Source organism: Solanum stenotomum, chromosome 9 (assembly GCF_019186545.1).
Source record: "Solanum stenotomum isolate F172 chromosome 9, ASM1918654v1, whole genome shotgun sequence".
NCBI lineage: Eukaryota > Viridiplantae > Streptophyta > Magnoliopsida > Solanales > Solanaceae > Solanum > Solanum stenotomum.
Genome location: NC_064290.1, coordinates 30,429,781 through 30,437,218, shown reverse-complemented (window position 1 = coordinate 30,437,218; position 7,438 = coordinate 30,429,781). Strand labels below are relative to the sequence as shown.

The 7,438-nt window shown below is 36.7% G+C and overlaps 1 pseudogene; it reads right to left on the bottom strand.

The window, feature by feature from the left end:
* Positions 1-4,692: 4,692 nt before the first annotated feature.
* The window catches only part of LOC125877446 (uncharacterized), a 24,139-nt pseudogene continuing 21,393 nt past the window's right edge, over positions 4,693-7,438 (bottom strand).

The following is a 7,438-nucleotide window of genomic DNA, read 5'->3' as shown; positions in this document are numbered from 1 at the left end:
TTTTTCAAGTGACCCACCGTGATACTTTTTGAGATATGTGCCTCATTCAAGATTCTGGTCAAAACTTCACGGTGCTCTTTANAATGCACGCACACAGACATTGTTAGTACGAATTCTATCCATGTTGATTTTCAACCTTTGTAGAGTAGAAAGAGGGCATATGTCTACACCCGATCCTCCATTGACCATAACCCTCTTCACATAGTGTTCTTCACATTTCACGGTTAAATGTAGCGCCTTATTATGCCCAGATCCTTCCAAAGGCAATTCATCATCAGTGAAAGTGATTCTATTTACCTCAAATATTCGGTTGGCCATCTTTTTCAAGTGACCCACCGTGATACTTTCTGAGATATGTGCCTCATTCAAGATTCTGGTCAAAACTTCACGGTGCTCTTTAGAATGTATGAGTAATGACAACAAGGATATCTGAGCGGGTGTTTTCCTCAGCTGATCACTAACAGAATTATCTTGAGCTTTCATCTTTTTTAGGAACTCTTCAGCCTCCTCCCTAGTGACAGGTTTTTTAACCGGCAACTGATTTTCTTTGGCTTGTTTGTCTCTTCTTAATTCTTTTGGAGCATAACACCTCCCAGAACGAGTTAATCCTCTTGTTTCATTTGTTTCTTCTACAATCTCCTTTCCCTTGTGGGTAACAATGACTTTGTTGTAGTTCCATGGAACGGTCTTAGTGTTTGTCATCGGAAGTTGTGTTGCAATTCGTATCACAACTAGCTTTTTCACACTTTCTTGATTTTGATCAAATGTTCAAAGCTTACCAGGAATGTATAATTTTGGTCCATTCAACGGTACTTCTCTTCTTTTTACAGCTCTAGGGACATACTACACTAGTTTTCTCGAATCTCCAAAATTTGAACTTGCACCATTCACAATTATTGGTGCCTTTTGTATGGGTTCTAAAACCATACTCGACTCTTTTTTTGAATCCTTGCTTTCCATTTTTGTTCTATATATTTGCTCACAATCTGCATAAATGTCTACCATCCCCACCACATGCTCCTTATTGTGAGCAGGGAGTGGGTTATTGGTGATATTTGGCGCCTCATCATTGCGTATCTCAATCATCTTATCCTCAATTAACTTCTCAATGACTCTTTTTAGAGTCCAACAATTCTCTGTGCTATGACATGGAGTGTTAGCGTGATATTCACGTATAACAGTTGGATCAAAGCCTCTTGCATTCGAATTGACAAAATAGGGATTGACAGGTTCGACCAAGCTCAATTGTACTAATTTTCGCAACAAACGTGTATATGATTCTCCCATTGGGGTAAAGTTTTCTTTCCGACCTTGTTCGCTTGTATAATCCATCCGAGGACGTGGATTATAGGGTGCCTGGAAATTTTGTTGTTAGGGGCGAGAACCTTGTGGGGCAGGTGCCCGCCATTGTTGGCGCTGAGGAGGTCGGACATATGCTTGAGTGTTGAGAACTGCATATTGGGATGGGTAATAATATTGAGGAGAATTAGATTGTTCTTGTTGGACTTGAACATAAGGGTAGTTCATGCCCATTTGAACACGTCTCGATCCAGACGTCATCATGGTCCCTTCCTCTTTCTTTTTTCGATTTACAAAGTTACCTGACCCGTTTTGTATTGCTTGCGTGGTAGCTCTAATGGCTGTCTGGCTTACAATTTTACTCGATTTTATGCCGTTCTCTACCATTTCTCCGATCTTAATTGCTTCAGCGAAAGGCTTTCCCATTGCAGCAAGAAGGTAATGAAAGTAGTCAGGTTCTTGTGCCTGGAGAAAAACATCAATCAATTCATAGTCTTTCATCGGCGGTTTGACTCTAGCCGCCTGCTCCCTCCATCTTATGGCATATTCCCAAAAGCTTTCAGACGATTTTTTCTTCATATTAGCTAGGGAATTGCGTCTGGAACGATATCGATATTTTATTGGAATTGTTGGACAAAATCTTGCGTCATGTCATCGCAGACATGCCATCGAGAAATATCTTGATCGATAAACCATTCTGAGGCTACACCCGTTAGACTTTCTCCAAAGGAAGCCATAAGAAGTTCTTCTTTTCCTTCGGCTCCCCTTAGGTGATTACAAAATCTTTTCAAATAAGCCATTATACTTATCAAACTTTTGAGTTTTGAACCCTATAGGCAAGTGAACATCTGGAAACATGCATAAGTCCTTGAACGAGACACTTTTGTGTCCTCCCAGCCCTTGCATATTCCTTATGTTTTGCTCCAAACTCCTCATTTTTTTTGCAATTTCTTCATGTTCCTCGTCCTTAATGGTTTTTTCAACCTCGACGGGGGAACTGTATTGATGAGTGTGGTGGTAAGAATCATAAATTTTGAAAGTCAATTTAGGGGCTTGACCTTGGCCGTATTGATCTTTAGGTATAGGATCATCATTGAATTTTTGTACTAGTGTTGGTTGAGTAATTGCATTAGTTTGCACAGTTGGCATGAAGAGTGGATTATTCATCATGGGTGGATTTAAAGGGTGTACCGTGGAAGTTCCAGCAGTATTACATGTGTTAATGTAGGGTCCGAATCCAGGTGGATAAATCGGGTCACTTGTTGAGACTTGAATAGGGAATGGCATATTCACATTTAGGTATTCCCGAATTGAAGATGGGGGAGCCTGCCCATTCATCCAAGCTTCATACATTTTGGCCATCTGTTGTCTTAACATTTTGACCTCTTCTACAGATACTGATTCTTGTGCAACCATTTGATTTTGGACTTCGTCATTTACCGACTCTGTTCCGTCTGTGCGTGTCATTTTTGCTTTCCTTTTTGATCTTGTGTTATATTTGATGAGATGCCAGTTCTCTTCACAAACCAACCACCTTTAAACTCTTTCTCTCTTATATATAAAAACAAATGTGTTAGGATTCAACACTTTGCAATATTAATCACACGTTGTATGTTATGCACCTAAATTATTCATATTTCTACAATGAATTTTGGAAGACTTTTATGTTTCATCCCGGCTTTGGACGACTTGCTTATGTCTTTTAATCCCATACTTTACTCATCTGAATATTTTGAACGCATTTTGATCGAACCTGTTGAAGGTTGCCTACGTATCATGTTGAACATGAATTAGATCATTACGTAGTTCGTGAAGAAGAATTATTATTAAAAAAAAAAGAAAACACGACATTTTTTTATATGAAGACATCATTCAAATCAAAATGTTCTTAAAATAAATAACCAAAACATCAAAGTACTTAAAGATTGAAACAAACTTCGACAAAAAATGAAAATAAAAGAAATAATAATGATAATAAAAAAAATCCTTCTCCAATATTTCCCGATCATCAATTGCCCCCTAGGCTAGAGTAAACCTTGAACAAAGCTTTTGGCAGATGTGGGGCCAGTGCACGCGCATGTCGACCCAGACTCTCATCACTCCGATGTAGATAAACACCATAAACATCAATCAAGCTCTCTGTCAGTTGAAACACTTGTCCTTTGGCCTCCTCCATATTCTCGTGACAATTCTGCAACCATTCTTGAGTAGTATCAACCCTGTGGGTCAAATCCTCTTCATGTGCCTGAAGCTCTTCGATTTGATTATGAAGTTCTTCACGCTCCCCCATCCATTGGTTTCTCTCGATTGCGACTTCTGCTTGATACGATGTGAAACGCTTTGCTATGTCTGTTTCTCGTCCCATCGAAGCTTTTAACTGATTTTATAGTCTAGCCTGTGTGTACATTAAGGTCTTTTCTTTTTTATACTCCTCCTCTTGTTGCTCCATAGCGCCTGTGACAATGCCCAAATTCTCATGTAAGGTTTGAATGGTGGATTGATGTTCCTTTTCAACCCTTTTCTGAATCAACCTAACTCTCTCTTTGAATATTGCATCATGTTGAGCCAACTCTTCTCTAGCATTCTTTAGATCATTATTGAGGATATCCAGATTAGACCTGTAATTTCTTTCCACCTCGAGCCTAGCTTGCTTGATTCTGACTTCAATTTCCTCTTCTCGATCTCTGAGTTCTCGCGCTGATCCTTCGGGCATTACTTTGAGAGGGGCTTGATCAGAGAACCAATGGAGGTATGAAGGGTCTACTTCTCCTTCAACACGATCGTCTACCATAGCTTTCGCGCTTAAAGTTCGACTACCACCCCAAATCTTTTGAGCTTATGATTCTCGATCTCGATCTTCAGACGACACCTCCCATACGAAACTCTGTGTATCCTCGGCCCTAGGTAAAATTTGTCTTTGTCCTAGTTGGCATAGCACCCGATGGGGTATTTATGGTTGGAATCCTCGAAGGCCTGTCAGAACAAAGAATGGCCGATAGGAAGACATAACAATTACCTCACTCGCAGGGAACCAATGATAGTTCCATGTAATATCAGATGTAGTTAATTTAAAAAGATAATGTCTCCACACTTTGATACCTTTTGGCAATTTGTCTACTATTTCCTTCATCCTGTTTGGGTGGCTCAAAATATAATTCGTCCATTCAGATTTGAAATCTGTCGCAAAACGATGGCGATACAAGTGCTCCAAAAACCACATTTGCAATAGAATGCTGCAACCTTCAAAAAAGTCTTCCCCTTCCCTACATTTAGTCAAAGCACGATAAATGTCAGCCAACATCATTGGCAAGATAGTGGATTTCTTTTTCTTCATCATAACAGCGACTATTCCCGACAGATGAATACTGATTTTTTTATCCCTCCATGGAAAAATCATGGTTCCCAAAAAGGCCACCATGAATGCTTTTTGTCTATGTTTTTCCCAAGTAGGGAGGTATTGCCCATTTTTAAGTTGCTTACCGTAGTCTGAAAATCCTTCTTTCTTTCCATATCTTGAGTATAGAAATTCCATGGAAACCAACCCATTATCGAAACACTCCTTATTAGGATAGATGATGTGCATTTGTTCTAAAAATTTGTTCCCGCTGACGCTTCTTGGGGCTATGAGTGTTTTGCTTCGGAGATCCTTGCCTAACCCTGTGAAAACACCCAACTCCTCCAATGTAGGCGTCAACTCAAAATCGCTAAAGGGAAACAATTGCTTGTAGAATCCCAAAAAGGGATCAAAGCCTCGATCAAATCTCTATTAGGACTAAATCTCATGATATCTGTGAGGAAACCAAGATGTTTGAATATCTCAGTTCTCCTAAACTCATGCATATCGTTCCACCAAGCCATGAGTAGTGGTGAGGTTTTATCCGTGATCATGAACTTCGGGGGATCATTGACCATTTCGACTGCTTCATCCTTTGGTCTTTTATCACATCTCATCGATCTCATGATTACCTGGTTGGGAAAAGAAACTCGCGATTTAAAACCAAATTTAACTTATGAAATTTTGATCATTCAAAATCATTTGTCGGAGTAGTTAAAAAAGAAATATATGAAAAATGACTCAGAATGCCTAAAATGGTCATTCTTTCGAAAACGACTTTTGTTGACCTTCCTTGGGGGAAGCCTAGGTTGTTTTCGGAGAGAATGACCGGATAAGGAGATAATTTTGACAAGTGAATCATGAAGAAGAGAAAGAAAAAGAAATAAAAAGAGGTTGGACATGCACTATTTGAAACAAATTTGAAGACATATATATATTTCTATATGCATTATTATTATTATTATTATTATTATTATCCATTTATTACTATTATTATTTTATTTTTTTAAAAAAAACTTGATGTTTTGATAAAAGCGAGAATACAATTGAGGGTTATATATATATATATATTATTTTTACTTTGTTTATCTTGAATTATATATATATTATTTTCACTTTGTTTGTCTTGAATTATTAGCTGAAAGGGGGTAAAAATTGACGTTTCTTCTTTTACTCAGTTATTTAAAGCCGGTCAACATTTGTTATAGTCTTTCACATGATGCAATAAGTAGCACAAAAATGTACATGATGNTGTTTGTCTTGAATTATTTGCTGAAAGGGGGTAAAAATAGACGTTTATTCTTTTACTCAATTATTTAAATCCGGTCAACATTTGTTATAGTCTTCCACATGATGCAATAAGTAGCACAAAAATGTACATGATGATCTCAAGAAAAGGTACCTGTCCTAGACAGACCCGGCCCCATGCCGAGTCTTGCTAAGTTAAATGCACATGATGCAGATTAAGCGGAACCTAGTAAGGATATTATGTCTGAAGGTTTCAGTTCTACTAAAGTTGAACTTATGGAGAAAGGTATCTAGACTGGCTGTAAAACGAGCGGACAACTCGAGTTAGGGAGTAGCAACGTACCGGTAGCAGCGCTTTCTGGCTTTGTGCATGGGTGCTCCCTATTCTAAACATGTGTGATTAAAAATTCTTCATCATGGACTGAAGATCCACTGGCTATCTTGACAGAAGTGGGGTGCGCAGTCGCAATTTCCATAATTGTATTATAGAAAACTCAGAGGGGTGCGTGAGAGAAGACAGTTATAATGCAATTCAAATAATATTAAAATAGTAAAAAAAAAAAAACAATTAGCACATTCAGCCAACAAATACAATATCCAAAACATAAATGAAGAAATAAATAAATAAAGTCATAAACAACTCAATATTTACAAGCTCGAATTCTGGTTATTTCCCCAGCGGAGTCTCCATCTGTCACACCCCTTTATTTTCCCTCAAAATTAATTTAAGTATATTTTGAAAGAAAAAGAGTTTTTTCAATTAAAGTGACATTCTGAAAAGGGATTATTTTGTTATTCAGAGTCGTCACTTGGAATTGAGTTTTGGCGTTCCAAGTCACCTTATTATTTAAATCCCTAATCAAAAGGAAATTTGTCTCTTTATTTTTATTGGTCTGCGAATTAGAGATTCAGGTAAGAAATTCTGTTGACCAAGGGGAAGGTGTTAGGCACCCCTCGAGTACCGTGATTCTAACACGATCGCTTTATTGACTACACATATGACTTAAATTAATATTTGGATATTGTATTATTAGCTTAATAATAAAAGTTATTTACCTCATTATTTGATTTATTTTAAACCTATTTATATTATATTAATATATGTTCGTTAATTAAAAAAAATATATATCACATAAATTTATTCAAACATAATAAAGTAAAGTTAATAGGTGGATATTTACAAATCTTGAAATGTCTTGTAATTTCTTTTCTTCTCCTTTTCTTTTTCATGTATTTATATTTATTTATTTTTATTATGGATAGAAAATATATAGGTATCTAATTGCTAGGACTTAGAATTTGTGTAGGATTGAGATTTTTTGAGTTTGAGTATTTTAGGATTGTATTTTTAGTTAGATTTAAAATAGAAATAAAATTTTATGTGATCTGGAATTAGTTTTAGCAAGAAATTCTAAATAGATTAGGACTATTTTTTAGAAAATTTTTCCTTCTTGATTTTTAATCTCTTTTCTTTTCCTTACTTTTTTTCCTTTTTTACGTTTTGGTTTTATTAATTTTATATTTTACTTTTTCATTATGTTTCTCTCTTCGTATTTT